Source organism: Biomphalaria glabrata, chromosome 1 (assembly GCF_947242115.1).
Source record: "Biomphalaria glabrata chromosome 1, xgBioGlab47.1, whole genome shotgun sequence".
Classification (NCBI taxonomy): domain Eukaryota; kingdom Metazoa; phylum Mollusca; class Gastropoda; family Planorbidae; genus Biomphalaria; species Biomphalaria glabrata.
Window position 1 is genome coordinate 19079301 of NC_074711.1, and position 21968 is coordinate 19101268.

The following is a 21968-nucleotide window of genomic DNA, read 5'->3' on the forward strand; positions in this document are numbered from 1 at the left end:
AATCTTTCTTTCACGGGTCTAACAGCAACACAATGTGCACTCCAGCGAGTTGTTTCTAGACATTTTAATGACACTCTTTAATTAATAAAAAAAATCTCCCATCGATTGATAAGAGCGGCAAAGAGATTAGCGGTTGTGACAGACATACACTCATAAAATCTCATCCACCTTATCCAAGTCATTCATTTCAAAATAAAGTTTAAACAAAAGTTATAATCTCAATAAATAATCTTTAAATAAAATGTTTCCATGTTGTTGTTATTTTAATATGTAACCTATGTAGTATATATTAGGCGTTTATGTATTTGTTTCACTTAGAGTGGGCAAGTTTAAAACTGTATTAAGGGGTTCCCGAGTCAAAAAAAAAAAAGCTTGAGAACCACTGATCTAAGGCACATCTATGACGATGTTTTCGATCAAGATTATTTTTTCTTAAACTCAAATAAAACTCCTCGTTGGGGAGGAGGGTAACAACATATCAAACCAGGACAAGAGAATTTCAAAATGTTCAACAAAAAAAATTGCTTATCGTTTGTTTTTATTCTTCACCGACATGTCGTTGTTGGTGTTCATTCATCTAATGGCTTTTTGAAATGTTACAAGAGTTTATTTCTAGTCTAAGTATTGAGTTGATGCGCACTATTTACTAAATCGGAACAGATTTTAAAAGCTAATTTCATTGTGACTGAAAAGTAGAAACAGGTATAAAATCTAAGTCTTGCCGTTATTCGTTATGGAACATCCAAAATGAATTAAGAATAAGATTGGAAAAAATAAAGAGAATTTTTTTTTTTGTCTGAAAAGGAATTGCATGTATCATTTTTTTTTTATTTTGCAAACAGACGAATTCTTAACGAATCTTTAAATAAAGAATAGAACGCTAAAAAAAAAACTTATTTTTATAAGTTTTTAAAACATCAGCGAGTCGTCTTCAATCAAACACGGAAGTTTTACCGCTATATTTTTTTTTCATGCACTATGACGTCCTGGGGACCGGGAAAAGGGGGGTATAAAGATTTCCTGTTTAGAATTATTGAGAACTCTCCAGCCCAGGCCAGGACAAGAGCTTGAGTTCTGACAAGGGCAGTGCAAACAGTCCAGTGGTTATGGCCAGGTTTTTCTAGAGTTTATTTCATAAGTTCAACGATTATTTAAAGTTGCTGATGAAAGATGGAGGCCAAAAATACGGATACGGTATTTTACAAAAATGTTTTCACAAGATTTTTATTGATTTTTTTCATAAAAGTGATGTTCTGTTTCACCATGTGAGCTGACATAACAACACGCTACTAGATGTAGTTTCCACTGATGATGATCCTCGGTCGTTGGTTTGTAGCTCTAAACAAGTAGTACAACTAAACCGATGTAGGTGTATTGAATGCTTGACATAGAACTTGAAATAAACATAAACACGCTTCTTTTAAAGCAGAACTAAATATAGCATTTATTTATAAACTAACACAGATTCAACTTGAAAGTAGATATATGTAATACCACAAATGAAATGATAATTTATACTAAATCTCATTGAAATATGCTCGTCTTTTCTGTTTCTCATCCTTTCTGTTTCTCATTCTTTCAATTTCTCAACTTTCTGTTTCACATCCTTTCTGTTTCTCGTTCTTTCAATTTCTCAACTTTCTGTTTCACATCCTTTCTGTTTCTCATTCTTTCAATTTATCAACTTTCTGTTTCACATCCTTTCTGTTTCTCGTTCTTTCAATTTCTCAACTTTCTGTTTCTCATCCTTTCTGTTTCTCGTTCTTTCAATTTATCAACTTTCTGTTTCTCATCCTTTCTGTTTCTCATTCTTTCAATTTATCAACTTTCTGTTTCACATCCTTTCTGTTTCTCGTTCTTTGTTTCTCAATCTTTCTGTTTCTCATTCTTTCAATTTCTCAACTTTCTGTTTCACGTCCTTTCTGTTTCTCGTTCTTTGTTTCTCAATCTATCTGTTTCTCATTCTTTCAATTTCTCAACTTTCTATTTCACGTCCTTTCTGTTTCTCATTCTTTCTGTTTCTCGTTCTTTCAATTTATCAACTTTCTGTTTCATGTCCTTTCTGTTTCTCGTTCTTTCTGTTTCTCGTTCTTTCAATTTATCAACTTTCTGTTTCATGTCCTTTCTGTTTCTCGTTCTTTCTGTTTCTCGTTCTTTCAATTTATCAACTTTCTGTTTCATGTCCTTTCTGTTTCACGTCCTTTCTGTTTCTTGTTCTTTCAATTTATCAACTTTCTGTTTCATGTCCTTTCTGTTTCTTGTTCTTTCAATTTATCAACTTTCTGTTTCATGTCCTTTCTGTTTCTCGTTCTTTCTGTTTTTCGTTCTTTCAATTTATCAACTTTCTGTTTCATGTCCTTTCTGTTTCTCGTTCTTTCTGTTTCTCGTTCTTTCAATTTATCAACTTTCTGTTTCTCGTTCTTTCTGTTTCTCGTTCTTTCTGTTTCTCATTCTTTCAATTTATCAACTTTCTGTTTCACATCATTTCTGTTTCTCATTCTTACTGTTTCTCATCCTTTGTTTCTCAATCTTTCTGTTTCATGTCCTTTCTGTTTCTCATCCTTTCTGTTTCTCGTTCTTTCAATTTATCAACTTTCTATTTCACATCCTTTCTGTTTCTCATTCTTTCTGTTTCTCATCCTTTGTTTCTCAATCTTTCTGTTTCTCATTCTTTCTGTTTCTCATTCTTTCTGTTTCTCGTTCTTTCTGTTTCTCATTCTTTCTGTTTCTCATTCTTTCTGTTTCTCATTCTTTCTGTTTCTCGTTCATTCAATTTATCATCCTTTCTGTTTCTCATTCTTTCAATTTATCAACTTTCTGTTTCACATCCTTTCTGTTTCTCGTTCTTTCAATTTATCAACTTTCTATTTCACATTCTTTCTGTTTCTCGTTCTTTCAATTTATCAACTTTCTGTTTCTCGTTTTTTAAATTTATCAACTTTCTGTTTCTCGTTCTTTCAATTTATCATTTTTCTGTTTCTCGTTCTTTCAATTTATCAACGTTCTGTTTCTCATTCTTTCTGTTTCTCGTTCTTTCAATTTATCAACTTTCTGTTTCTCGTTCTTTCTGTTTCTCGTTTTTTCAATTTATCAACTTTCTATTTCACATCCTTTCTGTTTCTCGTTCTTTCTGTTTCTCATCCTTTGTTTCTCAATCTTTCTGTTTCTCATTCTTTCAATTTCTCAACTTTCTATTTCACGTCCTTTCTGTTTCTCATTCTTTCTGTTTCTCGTTCTTTCAATTTATCAACTTTCTATTTCACATCCTTTCTGTTTCTCGTTCTTTCTGTTTCTCTTTCTTTCAATTTATCAACTTTCTATTTCACATCCTTTCTGTTTCTCGTTCTTTCAATTTATCAACTTTCTTTTTCTCGTTCTTTCAATTTATCAACTTTCTGTTTCTCGTTCTTTCAATTTATCAACTTTCTGTTTCTCGTTCTTTCAATTTATCAACTTTCTGTTTCTCGTTCTTTCAATTTATTAACTTTCTGTTTCTCGTTCTTTCAATTTATCAACTTTCTGTTTCTCGTTCTTTCAATTTATCAACTTTTTGTTTCTCGTTCTTTCAATTTATCAACTTTCTATTTCACATCCTTTCTGTTTCTCGTTCTTTCAATTTATCAACTTTCTATTTCACATTCTTTCTGTTTCTCGTTCTTTCAATTTATCAACTTTCTGTTTCTCGTTCTTTCAATTTATCAACTTTCTGTTTCTCGTTCTTTCAATTTATCATTTTCTGTTTCTCGTTCTTTCAATTTATCAACTTTTTGTTTCTCGTTCTTTCTGTTTCTCGTTCTTTCAATTTATCAACTTTCTATTTCACATCCTTTCTGTTTCTCGTTCTTTCTGTTTCTCATCCTTTGTTTCTCGTTCTTTCTGTTTCTCATTCTTTCAATTTCTCAACTTTCTATTTCACGTCCTTTCTGTTTCTCATTCTTTCTGTTTCTCGTTCTTTCAATTTATCAACTTTCTATTTCACATCCTTTCTGTTTCTCGTTCTTTCTGTTTCTCGTTCTTTCAATTTATCAACTTTCTATTTCACATCCTTTCTGTTTCTCGTTCTTTCAATTTATCAACTTTCTTTTTCTCGTTCTTTCAATTTATCAACTTTCTATTTCACATTCTTTCTGTTTCTCGTTCTTTCAATTTATCAACTTTCTGTTTCTCGTTCTTTCAATTTATCAACTTTCTGTTTCTCGTTCTTTCAATTTATCATTTTTCTGTTTCTCGTTCATTCAATTTATCAACTTTTTGTTTCTCGTTCTTTCTGTTTCTCGTTCTTTCAATTTATCAACTTTCTATTTCACATCCTTTCTGTTTCTCGTTCTTTCTGTTTCTCGTTCTTTCAATTTATCAACTTTCTATTTCACATCCTTTCTGTTTCTCGTTCTTTCAATTTATCAACTTTCTTTTTCTCGTTCTTTCAATTTATCAACTTTCTGTTTTTCGTTCTTTCAATTTATCAACTTTCTGTTTCTCGTTCTTTCAATTTATCAACTTTCTGTTTCTCGTTCTTTCAATTTATCAACTTTCTGTTTCTCGTTCTTTCAATTTATCAACTTTCTGTTTCTCGTTCTTTCAATTTATCAACTTTCTGTTTCTCGTTCTTTCTGTTTCTCGTTCTTTCAATTTATTAACTTTCTATTTCACATCCTTTCTGTTTCTCGTTCTTTCTGTTTCTCATCCTTTGTTTCTCAATCTTTCTGTTTCTCATTCTTTCAATTTCTCAACTTTCTATTTCACGTCCTTTCTGTTTCTCATTCTTTCTGTTTCTCGTTCTTTCAATTTATCAACTTTCTGTTTCATGTCCTTTCTGTTTCTCGTTCTTTCTGTTTCTCGTTCTTTCAATTTATCAACTTTCTGTTTCATGTCCTTTTTGTTTCATGTCCTTTCTGTTTCTCGTTCTTTCTGTTTCTCGTTCTTTCAATTTATCAACTTTCTATTTCAAATCCTTTCTGTTTCTCGTTCTTTCAATTTATCAACTTTCTGTTTCACATCCTTTCTGTTTCTCATTCTTTCTGTTTCTCATCCTTTGTTTCTCAATCTTTCTGTTTCTCATTCTTTCTGTTTCTCGTTCTTTCTGTTTCTCATTCTTTCTGTTTCTCATTCTTTCTGTTTCTCGTTCTTTCAATTTATCAACTTTCTGTTTCACATAATTTCTGTTTCTCGTTCTTTCAATTTCTCATCCTTTGCTACTCTCTCTTTCAAATTTTACACCAGTGTCGTTTTATTAACTTGCATAACGACAGACCTTCTTGTGGTTTCATCAGAAACTCAGTCGTCTGCTAGGTATTAGATCTAAACCCATTTTATAGCTTGAAAAAATCTGGCTATCAATTAGTCGATTGATTTTTTTTTTTTTTTTTTTTTGAACATTAAAAATATAACCTTACTTTACATTCGCTCTATCCTTTGGGTGCTCTGGTTGCTTTACTATTTCTTTTCCTGATTAGTTATTGGGCCTACTATTAACAGTTTTTTGATTTGCTTGGTTTAAATAGATGAAACATTCATCGGCATTTTTTTTTTAATTTTGTTAAGAGCATATTTGTTTCATTATTTCTTATAGGATGATTTTAAAGACACAAACAAAACAGAGGAAGAACGTACAACGGAAAAAAAAATCTCCTTGCAATAAAACAGAACTTGACATTTATGTCAGACGAGCAAAGGTTTAAATCTGGCAGTTTCAAAGTCAACAGTAACGATGTTATCTGTAACTTCCCAGAAAGTTTTATACGCTGGTAAGAAACCAGTTCACAGCTCTTGATGGAGAAAAAATAACGTAATTTAATAATGGAACGTTAGCTCTGATAACAGCACGCTATTTAGTTCCAACAAATGGGTTGCTACAATTCAAAGACCTATATATTGAGAGAGAGAGACAAGATAGATAGATAGATAGATAGATAGATAGATAGACAGACAGACAGACAGACAGATAGATAGATAGATAGATAGATAGATAGATAGATAGACAGATAGATAGATAGATAGATAGATAGATAGATAGATAGACAGATAGATAGATAGATAGACAGACAGACAGATAGATAGATAGATAGATAGATAGATAGACAGACAGATAGATAGATAGACAGATAGATAGATAGACAGACAGACAGATAGATAGATAGATAGATAGATAGATAGACAGACAGATAGATAGATAGACAGATAGATAGATAGACAGACAGATAGATAGATAGATAGATAGATAGATAGATAGATAGATAGATAGATAGACAGACAGATAGATAGATAGATAGATAGATAGATAGACAGACAGATAGATAGATAGATAGATAGATAGATAGATAGATAGATAGATAGATAGATAGATAGATAGATAGATAGATAGATAGATAGATAGACAGACAGACAGATAGATAGATAGATAGATAGATAGATAGATAGATAGATAGATAGATAGATAGATAGATAGACAGACAGACAGATAGATAGATAGATAGATAGATAGATAGATAGATAGATAGATAGATAGACAGACAGACAGATAGATAGATAGATAGATAGATAGATAGATAGATAGATAGATAGATAGATAGATAGATAGACAGACAGACAGATAGATAGATAGATAGATAGATAGATAGATAGATAGATAGATAGATAGATAGATAGATAGACAGATAGATAGATAGATAGATAGATAGATAGATAGATAGATAGATAGATAGATAGATAGATAGATAGATAGACAGACAGACAGACAGACAGACAGATAGATAGATAGATAGATAGATAGATAGATAGATAGATAGATAGATAGATAGATAGATAGATAGATAGATAGATAGACAGAGAGACAAGATAGATAGATAGACAGACAGACAGACAGACAGACAGATAGATAGATAGATAGATAGATAGATAGATAGATAGATAGATAGATAGATAGATAGATAGATAGATAGATAGATAGATCGATAGATAGATAGATTGATAGATAGATAGATAGATAGATAGATAGATAGATAGATAGATAGATAGATAGATAGATAGATAGATAGATTTCCCTTTTTTTACAGCAAGTCCAAGAAACATTAAAATGAGAGAGAGAGAGAGAAAAAAGGAGAGAGAGAGAGAGAGAGACGGGACACATCAACTTGGTCTGTGGCCTAAGTCACATTCCGATGCAGTACAGCAGTGGGATGGAGGAGATTTCAAACACGATGGACGGCATTCAACTGGATTAGCCTAACTGTCGTGCTACAAGTGACTGACCAAAGCGTTGACCAGATGTTGAACATCGGTGTTGAATACCAATGACACGTCAGAAAGTTTTGGTTCGAGTCGAGTCACGTTCCGTTCTAGTCTCTGCAAATGTGTTTCTCTTTTATTTTTGTTATTTTCATGATTGTTTAAAATTTTTAATATCCTCATAGAGTTTGTGGTCCTCATGTGTTATTCTAGCGAAATAACGACTTTCTTTTGTGATGTGAATGTTAGACATAAATTTGGTAAAACTATGATGTCGTAAAGCCATGAAGGTTGGTTCTCAAACTTTAAATAATGGAGATTCTTAAGACAGCACTTAATGTTCCTCTGAGAACTATTCACACTTACAGGTCATATTTATTTCCAACCAACATTTCAGGATTATTGGGGGTGGGGGGGGGGGGGCTAAATTACTATCACTCCTTTTCTCTTCCCTTCCCGTCTTCTATTCCCACTGACCTACTCTACAATTTCGAGGAACAAATTGGATTTCTCTCAGACATTAGACTCCATGGAAAGATTATTAAAAAGTTGTCCTACACCAGAGATTCTCAAACTGTGGTCCTTCTGCTAAAACTTTTGTTTTAAATCCTCAAAATATTACTCAGTCAAAAAACAATTCATCGTAAATAGGTGACATGATGAACAGCTCTGCAGATAGGGAATGGAGATCTCATTCTTACAAATTATATGTCCTGTTAAGATTCCGGCCTATCAGCCTATCAGTCTGTGTTCAATCCCAAATGCCAGCATCTTGAGCAACATAAGTGTATTATTATTAGTCTACATAGCGCTTCGAATTCATGAGATAGGCCAACTCAGCCAACATCCCATTCAACAGCATCGAGCATAAATGTACGTAACTCCTTTTGACAAAATAACGAGTGATACGTTTTAAACTGTGCAATCTAAAGTTTGGATTTAAAGTAAGTTACAACAAGATAATATTAAAAAAAACACTTTTTAAAAAAATACAAGTGTGATTGTATAAATTAGTTTGGATCAGTCATGTAAATAAATTTGTAATAGATCAAGACTAACAATAATAAATCTGTGCGATTATAAAATATTTTTAGCAATTGTTTTGTTTAGTTCAATTTCATGTTTTTAGCCTTTAAATGCACTATGATTCTAAAAATTGTCTGGGCCAATCGGGAGGGGGGAGTGAGAAAGATGGGGGTATCTTGGTGAAAGTTACCTTGATAGCTTTTTTAATGTATTTTATATTAAAAAAAAAGTTGTCAAGACTTAATTTCGAACTGAAGGGCCCAAGCCTCCTCAACTCAATACACACACTAACCACTGTGCCAGCGAAGTGCTTATGAAAATAGAAGGTTTTCAAGTTATGTATTGTAGTTTCAAACTTTTAAGCTATCATCTAACTCTCTACACAATGTAAAATGGGTACTAATTCAGCTTATACAGTCACAGCTGTCAAGTATAATTTTTTTTTCTTTGTCTGATTCCAAACAGAATAATTAATCACCAATAATTAATGTTTTGTTATTAATTCTTAATGAATGAATACAAGAAATAATTTCGCAAAATTTCAACTTGATCCGAGATTGTTATGGGAAAAATAACGCGCACAAACCTTTATCAGACAGATAGACAGAGTTATTATTAGCTTTGTAAAAATAAAGAAGGAGTATTTAGATTCGCACGTGATCTCGCTACAACCCAATCTTAAATGTATCTTTTTATTAGCGCAAAACTAGGGGGAAAATATTTAAAAAATCAGGGCCATCATTCAATTGAAATCATGTCTTCATAGGGAAATGAATTTCTGGATCCTCCTCTCTGTCCATCCACTAGAATGAATACATTGTTTTGTTTGTTCTCTAGTTTGTAATAGTTGCGTTTGAAGTTAGCAAAAGGAATTCATTTCAAATACTTCAAAGTAAGCAGTTTACGGTCATATCGAAAATATTTTTTTGTTACCTTCAGATATTAATGACACATTTGTTTACGTGTAAAACTTACTTTTAACAATACAGTTTAAAAGACAATAATTGAAGTTCACTGTCCAAGATTACTTAGATCTCATTAAAATTCCTATAATGTTGACAGATTTTTTAGTTTCTGTCGCAAGCAAGTCGGGCAACTCTATTTCAATTCAATCGACTCGACTTCCGTGTCATTACGCCAAAACAAGGGCACCACTCCAACAAATCTTTAGATACTACTGTGTGTTGTGACCGGATATGACCCCCCAGCGACCATCACCTCTCATCCTCGATGAGAAACCAATACCAGGCAGACGCCAGATTCCCTATAGCTGCTGGTTATTGCACTGCAGAGACAGTCAAGACAGACATCCACTATTAGTTTGCGCGGATCAGTTTGATCATTAAATGTTATTACATTGAAAGTCTATCGTTTGATTGGATATTGCAACGATATAGCGTAGATAAGACCACCCCAGATGACTGATGACAATAACACCCCATGACAAAAACACCAAATGACAATAACACCAAATGACAACAGCACATAACAACACTTGAAAACAACAACAACACACGGCAATACACATCAACACATGACAACACACAACAACGCATGACAACATTTAACAACAATGACAACCTGACAACAACAGTAGTATATTTCTTTATTCCTTAGATAGTTAAAGTCCGTAAATATTGTAAACATCGAATGACATTTTTAAAAATCATAGGTCACGTGACATCTTTTAAATTTACACCTTTAGGCAGACGTTTTGCGTTGTGTTTTATTGAACTTAATGACATATAAAAGCTCTGCAATTTGTTTTTCATAATTTAGCATTTTTTTAAACACCTCGCGGTCTATGTTATATGCATCATTGTTGGTAGTTTAAAAGTATGCTAATATTTTAATCATTAAAACATATTCTATTACTTTCACCGAAAATTATACAGGAAGTTCCCGCGTCTGCTGAGCTACAAACTATTTAGTGAGTCAGCAGACGGAGTGAAGTGATTGGTTGAGAACTCTTAGATGGTGTGAAATGTCATTGATTTCGTTTGGTTTTAATGAATTGAAGAGTTCAACAAGCGAAATATTAAAAGATCCTTTATAAATAAAAATGAAAGGGAAAGAGCTCTGTCCTTCAAACTATATCTACCAATAATGTACAAGTTGTTTCCCTTATTCGATATCAAGCAAAATATATTATTTATCAAATAATTTATTTGTTTATTGATTCATGTCTTGTTAGGTACAATAAATAATTGTTTAAAGTATCAACTTGATTGGAGAAAGCGTGAGGGAGAAATAACGTTAACAATTATTTAAGTAAACTAAACCCAACAAATTTAGCAATATTTGTGATTACTGAAGTATTAGTTTCCCTTGTTGCTTTTAAAAAAAATAATTTATTGTCTAATTGGTTACTGTTTTATTGATTCATGTCTTGTCTATGTCAATGAATAATCGATCGAAATTTCAGCTTGATCCGAGACTGGGTGTGGGAGAAATAACGCATACATACTTTTTACCAGACAGAGTAAGTTCATGAAACTTTGTAAAAATACAATGTAAGCATTTATAAAACACTGATTAGATGCTATCTTAAAAATAGTTGCTTCTTTTTTAAATATAATTGTTAGTGGATAGGACTACTTTAACATGTCTTTCATTTTCACAAATGTAGATCATTTTATACATATCATATACAGATCATTATATACACATCATTGCCATCTATTCTCTACATACGAATAATTATAAGGTTGGACTTTTTCAATTATTCCCCCAGTTGCTTTCGGTCATAGGACTCCCCATCCTTTCCCGTCCCGCCCACAAATTAAACAGAGAAATCAAAAGACTCTATGAGACTGGGTGTCATATTTGTCCTGGACAACTTTTTTTTCTGGCAGTTCCATTTGTAGGAGACAGACGAGAGTAATGTACCAAGAGAAATAGATCAGACAGAGAGAGAGAGAGAGAGAAAGTGCAGGGCCGGTTTTAGGCATAGGCAAACTAGGCAGCCGCCTAGATTCTAGAATTGATGGGGGCCTCGTAGAAGACTTTAAAAAGTCTTTTTTGATTAGCAATTACCAAACTTGGATCAATTGTTATACATAGCGTAGCTCTATGTCTCTCTGTCAACTAGCCTAGATGTAAGTCTCTACCTAGACTTAAAGTTGATACACTAATTAGACCACCAATGTAAGAAGACCCTTGTTGCTTCCTTTTGTTGAACAAATCGACACTTTGTTTCGAGTCTGGTTTGTTGAAGGTTTAAGACATCTTCACGAGTATGTTTAAGAAGCTTACGGAACCCTAGTCACTCACTATGTATACTGTGCGGAATATTTTCCAGTCAATAGTTGGCCTAGATTTAAATACAGGTTGATGATGATAATGATGAGGTTTAAAATAAATTGCATAATTTTATTATTTCGGTGATTATTATTTGTTATTTATTTTTTGTTTCATTTGGATCCACCAAAACCTCTTCGCCTAGTGCCTCCAGATACCTATGGCCTGCCCTGGTGTGTGTGTGTGTGTTAATAGGGTCAGGATGCCCTGGTGTGTGTGTGTGTGTGTTAATAGGGTCATGACGCGCTGGAAGAAGATGTCGTTATGAAGATACAAACATCCTAGATCTAGATCTCTAGCTAAATTTAAATGAATTTCTTTTACTTAAAAAATGATAACGGTCAAACTGGAGTTTCATTTCTAAATAGTCATTTTGACAAAAGTCTAAATGTGTTTCAATTTGATTAAACATTTATATATCCTTACTTTCCAATTAAACTATTTTACATTTAGCTGGGAAAATGTAACCCCATACATTGGGGTCACAGTAGATTATTACTAGCATTGAACATTATCACTGATTCAAAGCACACAGATCAAAAGGTCAGTATTGATTATAGAGCACATCCTTGGTCAATGCGTTGTGTTTCTCATTACAAAGACAAAAGAAGGTTAATAGGCCCAGCGATTTCTCAATAGCAAACAGAGACAATGAAAAAGGGGGCGTAAGTCATTATTGATCACTCTTGCTTAGTCCAGAATTATCGGCTAATCCCAAACTGATTGAAAATCTGATCAAAACGATCTCCAGTGGCGAGTTGAACTGGTCAGTACAGATGCTAGAGATGGGAAAGGAAAAGTGTCTCCCTTGAACAAGTGGAGATAATCAATACTAGAGAGTTGGTGCGACTCCTGCCGCCTCAAATAAGCTAGCGTTTCATTCTATGCGAGGCTCTGTATCGGAGCTTGTCCCATAAGCATGGCAAGTTCGATAAGTCTTAATTGTTACTAAGCTCGCTGCGCCCTGGGAATAGAAGAACTCTTTTGGACACATCTGGGTATGTTACGGTTTATAATACAGATAAGTAATACACATTTTTTTGTTCATAACCAGCATGATCTGAATTCTTTGTATTCACTTTTGAATCTCTAAAGATCATGTTGTAACAGACTCTGTGAAGAGCTTTAAGGTTTGTTCTTTCACTTGCATAGCACCTACTGCACTGCAGTTTGTTACACAGTTCCAATGATTGTTAGGCTTTCTTCACACTCTCTGAGCTCGACAGACCAGCTCACTAACTGTGGTATGGGCTCCTCTCTTCTGTTAAAGAGTTATTTGGCCTGGCCCATTAGTACCACTTTATGTCTTGTTTTTCTATCCTTTTGTTTTTCATCTATATCCTTTTCATTTCGTTTTTACAAAGCTTATCTGCACTCAATCTTTCTGTCTGTCTGTCTGGTAAAAAGTTTGTACAAGTAATTTCTCTCATATCCAATCTCGGATCAAACTGAAATTTTGTACAATTATTTCTTTACCTGACAACACACACACACAAAAATAACCAATTAGTTAATTAACAATTGGTAATTAATTATTTTGTTTGGTATCTCGAACAAGGGAAAGAAATTGTACTTAACTGAGGTGGTGCTATAAGATGAATTAGTCCTTTTTAAAGCTCTTCGTCTGAGTCTCAGTGAACACAACATGAAAAATAGGACGAGACTATAGAAACAATGGACAACTAAACCATTTTCTATGTTCATAAGCTCTCCACTAGCAGAGTGGTTATCGTGTTGGCTTGAAAATCCTGAGAAGGCTTGAGCCATGAGTTGGAAATCAGGTCCTTCCCCCTTTTTGTTATTTTTATAAATGTTTTTTTATTGTTAGTCTAGACTAGATCTATTACAAATTTAATTACATGGCTGATCCAAAGTAATTGATACAACTATGCTTAATATAAGCTTCATTTTTTTTTCAGAGTATTTTTTTGTTACTAGCTTGTTTCTTTTATTCCATGATTTTTGCATTTCATGACATGTAACTAAAACTTAGCAAGCGGAATAATTATTAACATCACTTATATATCATTGTATTTTTTCAAAGCACCTCTCCGATTTCTCATCCTCAACGTTGTGCCCGGGTACACACGCTGTTCCTCAAAGATAGGAGGGATGTCATTTTCGTCGGACACTCACACTCCCACGGCTGATGTGGCACCCGAGCGTCTTGGGATTCATGCCATTGGTTACAGTAAGGCTTGTCTTTGAAGACTAAGGAGGAGTGCAGTATTTCATGTGGCTACGAAGTGCCATCTTTGACCTACATATTTTGCCACATCCAGCGCAGACATAATCGTTGTCTGCTGGTGGCCAATTTAGATTTCCGCAGTCTACGTCTGTCCTCGGTAGTGATTTCCTTTTAGTAACAAATGTGTTTCCCGTGACCTTTGTATAGATTTTCAACTGTCTGTTCAGAAGTCAGATGCTCTTTTCTATGTCGATGAAAGCAAGCTGGCGCCTAAGCTGGTCATTAAAGCATTGAGGGGGGTGGGAGGCACCACTGTTACACCGACCAATTTTCAGCTCACCAAAAAAAGGTTGGCTTTTGCATACGGTCGTCCCTTATACGGGATAGGCGCCCTGCTCAGTGTAACTGTCGAACTATAAGAAGTCCCTCTACGTTGTACATACCGGCATTCGCAAGAGCATCGTTGTTTGTAGTACGGTCTTTTCATCGTGTGCCCATGATGGAGCAAAGAGCTCTTTGGTGAAAGCGTTCAAAAAGTCTTAGTTCCTTTCTCCATATTACCCATGTCTCATATAGAAGTGTTGAGAGAACCACTGCTAGGTAGAAACTGTGTTTTTGTAAGCACCTGAAGCGATTTCTTCCGCCACACTCTCGCTTGGAGTACTACTCACCTTAGCAAGACGGTCTTCAACTTCTCTTGAAGGTGATGCTTCATTGGATGGCTTGCTTCCCATGTATGTAAAGTGGTCTAGCACGTGGAGCGGGTGTTCATTCTTTGGAGTTGAGTAGATTTCATTTTTCGGTTAAATTCTGTTTTTCTATTGGTCATAGGAATGTGACCTATTACATCTGCTTAGATCCTTCAGAAAAAGAACAGTATTTCATACAGGAGGATGGAGTGAATCTTCAGTGGGCTTAAGAGTTTCAAGAGTCAACTCTTTGGGCAATTATAAAGAAGGATTGTGTTATCTTTTTTTTTCTATTTATAGTTCCATCCCTCTATACAAATGTATGATCTGCACGGCTGGTGTGGAGAGATGGGACACTACTCATCATCCAAAAAACAAAAAAAAACCGCAACAAATAAACTATGACATGTGAGAGTCCAATGATGTTGTGATGATAAAACATAAGCACTTCTTAGTTGCTCACTTCTCAAACTATTTTTGAGGCTTAAACAGTCTCACTATTAAATACATCTTATCGTTTAGTTATTTCTTCGTACATTATCTCATTTTCATTCAAAAGTGTTATCACACACACACTCATAAAGTAATGAGCTCAGACAGACTCTCAACCAAATTTAATTATACCTTGTACTATCTCATACTTATACTTTCATATACTTTGTATTATCTTATACTTTGTTCTATCTCATATACTTTGTATTATCTTATACTTATACTTTGTACTATCTCATACTTATACTTTGTTCTATCTCATATACTTTGTATTATACTTATATTTTGTTCTATCACATTTTTATATCTTGTTCTATTGTATACTTATATCTTGCTCTCATATCTATATACAAACTTGTTTTGGTAATTTAAATTGAAAGCAATGTCTAAAATTAGAGACTACAATATTACTTGAAGAGTACTGAAAATAGGAAATGACATTGACAATGTGTGAAAAGATGACGTAGAATTGTATTACACACGCTTCACCAACTTTACAGACAAACATCTCTCTCTCTCTCTCTCTCTCTCTCACTCGCTCTCTCTCTCTCTCTCTCTGTCTCTCTCTCTCTCTCTCATCTGAAACAGACTAAATATTGGGGAACACAAAAATAAAATACTTCAAGAAGCCTTAGTCCTAGCAGATCTCAGTTTTCTGTCTGTATTGGTGAAGTTGGAAGCCATAACAAGCGACACTGGTCAACAAGGACGACTCAAAACGTCTAGTGGCTATTTCAAGTATAATAACTTCCCTAAGTGGTCAGATCTGTTGCTTGTAGTGTTCAGTACAATGTATATTTAGAACCTCACAGCCTCCCCTCTACGTTGTTCTGATTGGTCAATATAATTATTTACTAAAGTTTACAGAGAAAAACACAGTACCTGAACAACTAGATCTAAGAGTAAGTTTATCTTTCCCATTTTCTATTTGGTTAATGAACGTATTTATTAGTCAATATTATAAACGACAACGTCATACAAAACAGTCACGCGCAACTTCTAGCATCTTTCTTTCTTTCTTTATATTGAAGAGACAAAATTTTAGTTTCAGAAATCAAGGAAAACGAAAAGTGCACAATTGAGGACATAGAAAACAATCTTGAATCGAAAAAACTTGATTAAAGCTTCCCGTATATGTCAACAATTGTCAACTCTCAAATGTTGACTGGTTTTCTTTTCAATGTGTGAAATTATCATTCCATCTATCCAGGGCCTGATTTAAGTAAGTAGAGGGCCTGGGCAGGATTTCTGTGAAGACCCGTACTCTCTTAACAATAGTTTTATAAAAATGTATTTGTAGATTATGGTTCTGTGTTGTATGTATTATGTTCTGCTGGAGGCTGGAGTGGAGACCCGTACTCTCTTAACAATAGTTTTATAAAAATGTATTTGTAGATTATGGTCCACTGTTGTATGTATTATGTTCTGCTGGAGGCTGGTGTGGACAGCATAAAAGCACTAATTACCATTGGACAGCTGCGCTGGGTCGGATACCTGTCCCGCATGGATGACGACCGCATGCCAAAGGCGATATTATTTGGCGAGCTTAAAGGAGGACGGCATTACAGAGGTGTCCCCCCCCCCCCGTAAGCTCTATAAAGATCAGCTCGGGCGCCATTTCGCCCTCACTGGCATACAGGAAAATAGCTGGCAGCAGATGGCCTCTAAAAGATACAGTTGGAGAGTTCTCACAAAAGCTGCGGGACACACATTGAAGACCAAAAGTAAATCCTTTATGGAAGACAGGCGCAGACAACGGAAATAAAACTTAAATAGACCGCCGGCGGACAACAGCTTTGTCTGCACTAGATGCGGAAAAATATACAGGTCGCGCCTGGGTCTGTGTTGTCACGTGAAACAGTGCACTCATCCTTAGTGTTGGGAATCGAAGACATTGCCGTTATTATATGTATTTGTACTACTTTACTTTGTAAGTCGTCTATCCTGAAGGGTCCACTGTTGTATGTATTATGTTCTGCTGGAGCTTTTCTGCTGCTTTTGTAAATTTTAGTATTGGAATTAGGGCCTACTCTAGTCAAAGCTGAATATTTGTTTATGAATTTGTTTATGAATTTCAAGGCTCCATTTTGCGTCTGTTCTAAATTCTTTATGTTTTCTTAAGTTCAGAGGTCCAAAACTAATGATGCATATTCTGATATTGGTTGAACGAAGGCCAAATATTATCTTAGTTTTATGATTTTTATTTTATATATAAAATTCTTTAAATAAACTCTAAATGTTTTGTTAGATTTTTTAAAACGAATTTCATCAATATCAAGATTGTATTATATTCTTTTTCATTTATTATAACACCTAGGTATTGATATTTTAGTCTGTGTAACTAGTTTATCCTGGATACAATAAGTAGTTTTTATTTGTTTTAGGTTGTTTGTTTGTTATTGTTTTTGAGTTACTTTTAATGGTCGAGATTTTTTTTTGGGGGGGGGGGGGGAAGATGTGCTCCAATTTGTTTTCCATTTCTCTGTAGAGAGCCAACGTTCATTGAGTTTTATCGTTCAATAGATCACTCTGGTCTTCTACTATTCACTGTGGCTATGTTTCAGCGCCGCTGCTCTTATGTTATCATCACCTACTTTCAACTCTCCACCTGTAGACATATTTGTATTTATTTCTCTCCAACTTCTGTAACGACTAATTAAACATTAAGTGAAACAGATGTTAGCTGTGAGGGAGGGTGTCAGGCGGAGATAGGAGCAAGATTCTGTGACTTTTTTGTTTTGACTTCATAAGACTTACTTCATGGGACGCATGTAAATGTATTCAGGAGGGAAAAAAATGTTTTCACTTAGTGTTCTCCCTTCTATTTCTATGTTGACTTTTTTACAAAGCTTCTATCAACTCTGTCTGTCTGTCTGGTCAAAAGTTTGTACACGTTATTTTTACCACACCCAATCTCGGATCAAGTTGAAACTTTGCACAAATAATTTCCTTGGCATAGACATAAATAAAAGACATAAATTTTAAAAAGAATTAATTAACCAATTAGTCAACTAACTACTGGTATTAATGATTATGTTTGGTACCCACAAGGGAAATAAATCCTTCAGTATTCACAGATATGGCTAAAGATGTAGGGTTTGGTCCCCTTATATAATTGTTCACATTATTTCTCACACACCCATTCTTCGATCAAAAAAAAAAGTTGAAATTTTAAGTAATTATTAATTGTACCTAACAGTGCTCCGAACAATTAAAAAATAAATTCTACATTATTGAGATATATAGCTGTAAGTGCGGAGTTCTTCTTGCAATACATATTAAAAGACTAATTGTTTATAATAAATGTACACCTAACCTTATTATTTTCTAAAATTGTATGCGAAAATTTCAGCTTGATTCTAGATAATGTGTTGAAGAAATAACGTTTTCAGACTTTTTACCAAGCAGACAGACAGAGTGAGTTGATATAAGATTTGTACACATTCTGACCACAATTAGAGAGCTCAAGAAAATAATAAATACTTATTGACCTACCTATGCCCTCACAACCAATATATTAAGCTTTTTGATAGTTTTTTTTTTGTAATTACAAAATCATTAGCATTGTGTTATGTAATATATGCAGTTAAACATTCATACTCTGTGAAACCAAGTATAGCCCTTATGTAAATTAATAGGCCTGAGTGTTTGCCGATTGGTAAAAAGGCCCAACTCTGAGGGGGTAAGAACTTGCATTTCGTTGAAGACTTAATCTTAGTTTAGAAAAAAAAAAGCCGGTCAGTCTTTGTCCTGGCCACAAGACACCCTGTTAACCATCGCCATAGAAATAAAGGTTTTACATCATTTGTTTCATAGACCGCAAAGGGAAGTTTATATTTTGTTCTAGACTGGGTGGTAATCGTAGAGTTGCATCAGAATAGACTTCCTTGATGAATGTTCTATCTCTTAAGTCACATTCTGTCGGTACATTTCTCTCTTGTCTTGTTCAATACATCACGAAATTTAATCTATTCTTTTATTTGACCACGAAATGATAAAAAAAGAACAAAATACTTGTAGATCTTTCTTGAGGCTATGAAAATTTTTTCCACTCTTCTTCCTGTGCTTTTGTATGAATAGAGAGAAGAAAAAAAACACACTATCACATTACTTAGATTACATTTTCGGACAGTGGCCCTTCCCTTTCCTTGACCAAAATGACCAACTCCCGAGACATTCTGTAAGAAGAATAAAGAGTTTAATTACCGTACGATCAATGGGAAGTAGTTTACTCATCACCACCCCTCCTCCTCCCAATGTGCCAGGGGCTTCCTCAAGCTCCCCATTCCAGCCAGATCAATCTTACAATGTGAAAGATTCTTTCAAGGGAAAAAAAAGACAAATTGTTTCTCCTAAAGATGCTGCTATTTTGGTAGATTGTTCTTATGTATGTGGGAGGGGGAATAGTCATCAATATTTGTGTGGATAGAGATATATCCATCATCCGGACTTGAAGGATATTTCGGAAATTATTTTGAAATCGATTTTATTTAATTTCTCTAATACTGAATGCATAAATAATTATCTTTAAAAAAAAACAAAAAAAAAACAATCAATCCTGATAGCTTTTATAACATAGTATTATAGTAAAACTGTTTGTTTACACTGTTAAATAGTTAAATAGTAATTCAATCGATCAACCACAAATGTGATGGTCTGTACGTGATGTAAATACATTTTATCTGCTGACGTAGAAAACTTTGTATGGACCTAGACAAACCAAAAGCAACATCTCGGGCATAACAAGATAATAGAGATATTGACAGGGTCAAAACAATACAGTAGAAGTATGCATCTGCTTGAATGGCAGCGTTTTTTCTTGAATTTAAGATTTGATAAAACACTTTATGTTACGTATCATCTTGTCACATTGTGTGTACCAATTGAATTTTTACGCTCACCAACCACATGCAAGAAGATAAAGTACCAAAACACAGGAGACCAGCAGTTTAGAAACTGAGCTTTTGTATTTTTTTTTGGGGGGGGGGGGGGAGGGGTAAGTTGACTTATATATAGACTTATATATAGACTTATATATAGACTCTTCTGCCCAGAAACTGCCGATAGACGTTTCGAATAACAATACGAAAAGGAAAACTGGCTGGTTCCTTAGTAACCAAAATGTGACCTGTACCTGCGTTGTATTAGGACAGAGATGTCTGACCAGACTAGGGCTCTACAGTCTCATGAACAAGTGTTCTAAGCGAGGAATCATAGTGTCATTGTACAACTGATAGAAAAAAAAAATGCCAGGACTTGCACGATAGAAGGAAATGTCGAAACAGTAGCGAAAGACTAGGCAAAGTGTATTAGTGTTGCAACTTGAAATGGGATGACCTACATTAATCATTTGTAATTAGAGAAGATTATTAAGTCTCTTAACACGCTGACCTTAAACAAGTTTACGTATATTTGTGACATAACATTATAAATATAATTACATATTAGGTATATAATGCTAATTTAAAATTGCATATTTGCCTGATTTTTTTGCGGGAATATGTAAATTGAAATCAGCTAAACGTCTCATGAGATATGATAGTGAAATAACTAGAAAATAAGGTGCATTGTGGGAAGTCCGATCATAGAGTTTTGATATCATTTTATTTGTTATCACAATAAAATTATTTTCATTCAAAAGACCCTAGGACACTTCTCTGCACGTGATAGCTAAGCAAAAATAGACCTGGAGATAATAATTTCCTATCAAAATCATCAAAATTATGTTCTTTATATTGAAGCTAGGATGTGAGCCAAGAGGAATACATGCTTAATGTTGGAATGGTTTCAAGTTTTTAGAAAAGAAAAATGTCAGTTTCCTGAGATGTTATGATTTCAACAGAAAATCAAAGAGTTACGTTTATCTTCTGATGTCTACAAATTAGTGAACTTCAGTTTTGATTTTTATTTTACTTACCTCGACATCAAAACATTGCACATCATTTTTTATTTTATTTCTTTTACATTTAGAATTAAATGTTTTTACTACATGTCAAGTTAGTGATAGATGATGTATAACGTTAATTTTATATAAATGTGTTTGAAGATGTTTCTTTTTTAGAGATATGGCTAAATCTTTGTAAATATGTACGTCTGTCTGAGGGTTTGAAGAGTCGTTTTTATAGGCGTTTCTGTTTTTTTTTATAAAGTTGATCTTCTTTAGGGGATATTTATTACGTTAATCTTTTATTTAGAACTTTAAGATTCAGGTATAGACTACACAAGTTGTAGCTGGTCCAGTGAATTTGTTTGGAATAAAAAATGATGTTAAGCCGATGTATTTTTTGTTTATGACAAAGCTAATACTCCGTCTGTCTGTCTGTCTGTCTGTCCGTCTGTCTGTCTGGTACACATTTTGAACACGTTAGTTCTACCACTTCCTAGTCTCAATTGAATTAAAAACTTTGCACAATTAATTAAAACATAAAACAATGTTTTAAAAAAAACAATTTGTTAATTAAATAATGGTACCTATTTAATTTTGTTCAATATGAATAAGGGAAAAGATCTTACTGGACTGAGAGATATGCCTGTAAATGTAGAGTTATTTCCCTTAGATATGCTTTTTTTTTTTGTTTAATAGCCTTTTTTTTTAACTTTTCTCGTTTCAATGTGTATATACTTCTATATTGTAGGCTACATCAGTGTTTCATTTGAGTATACAAAGAATCATTGGCACAAGCATAAAACATCTGGACTAATATATAACTTAAGGCCTTTTCCTAAATACACATAGTGTAGTATGCTGCCACAGTATCAAAAGTTCAATTAAAGACAAACCACAACCAGTTAGAATTGTTGAGTCAATTGATTTTACATAATACTATTATACATTTCACTTATTTCAGAAATATTACGAATCAGATCAATAATTGTTTACACAGCTTTCCATATGTGGTCATTATTTGGTGTATTCACGAACAATAAGAATATGTTGATGCTTGAAGAAGCCAGGCATAGAGTTTTAGATGCATTGGTCAAGAAAAGTACTGAAAAACAAATACTAAACTTGCCAGTGGATGTTGTCTTTAAACAAACTCAAGAAAGGG

General features: G+C 33.8%; 1 protein-coding gene across 3 annotated transcripts in view; it reads right to left on the reverse strand.

The window, feature by feature from the left end:
- LOC106058138 (calcitonin gene-related peptide type 1 receptor-like) overlaps window positions 1–21968 on the reverse strand; it is a 194744-nt gene that overhangs the window by 146327 nt on the left and 26449 nt on the right. The window lies entirely within an intron of this gene.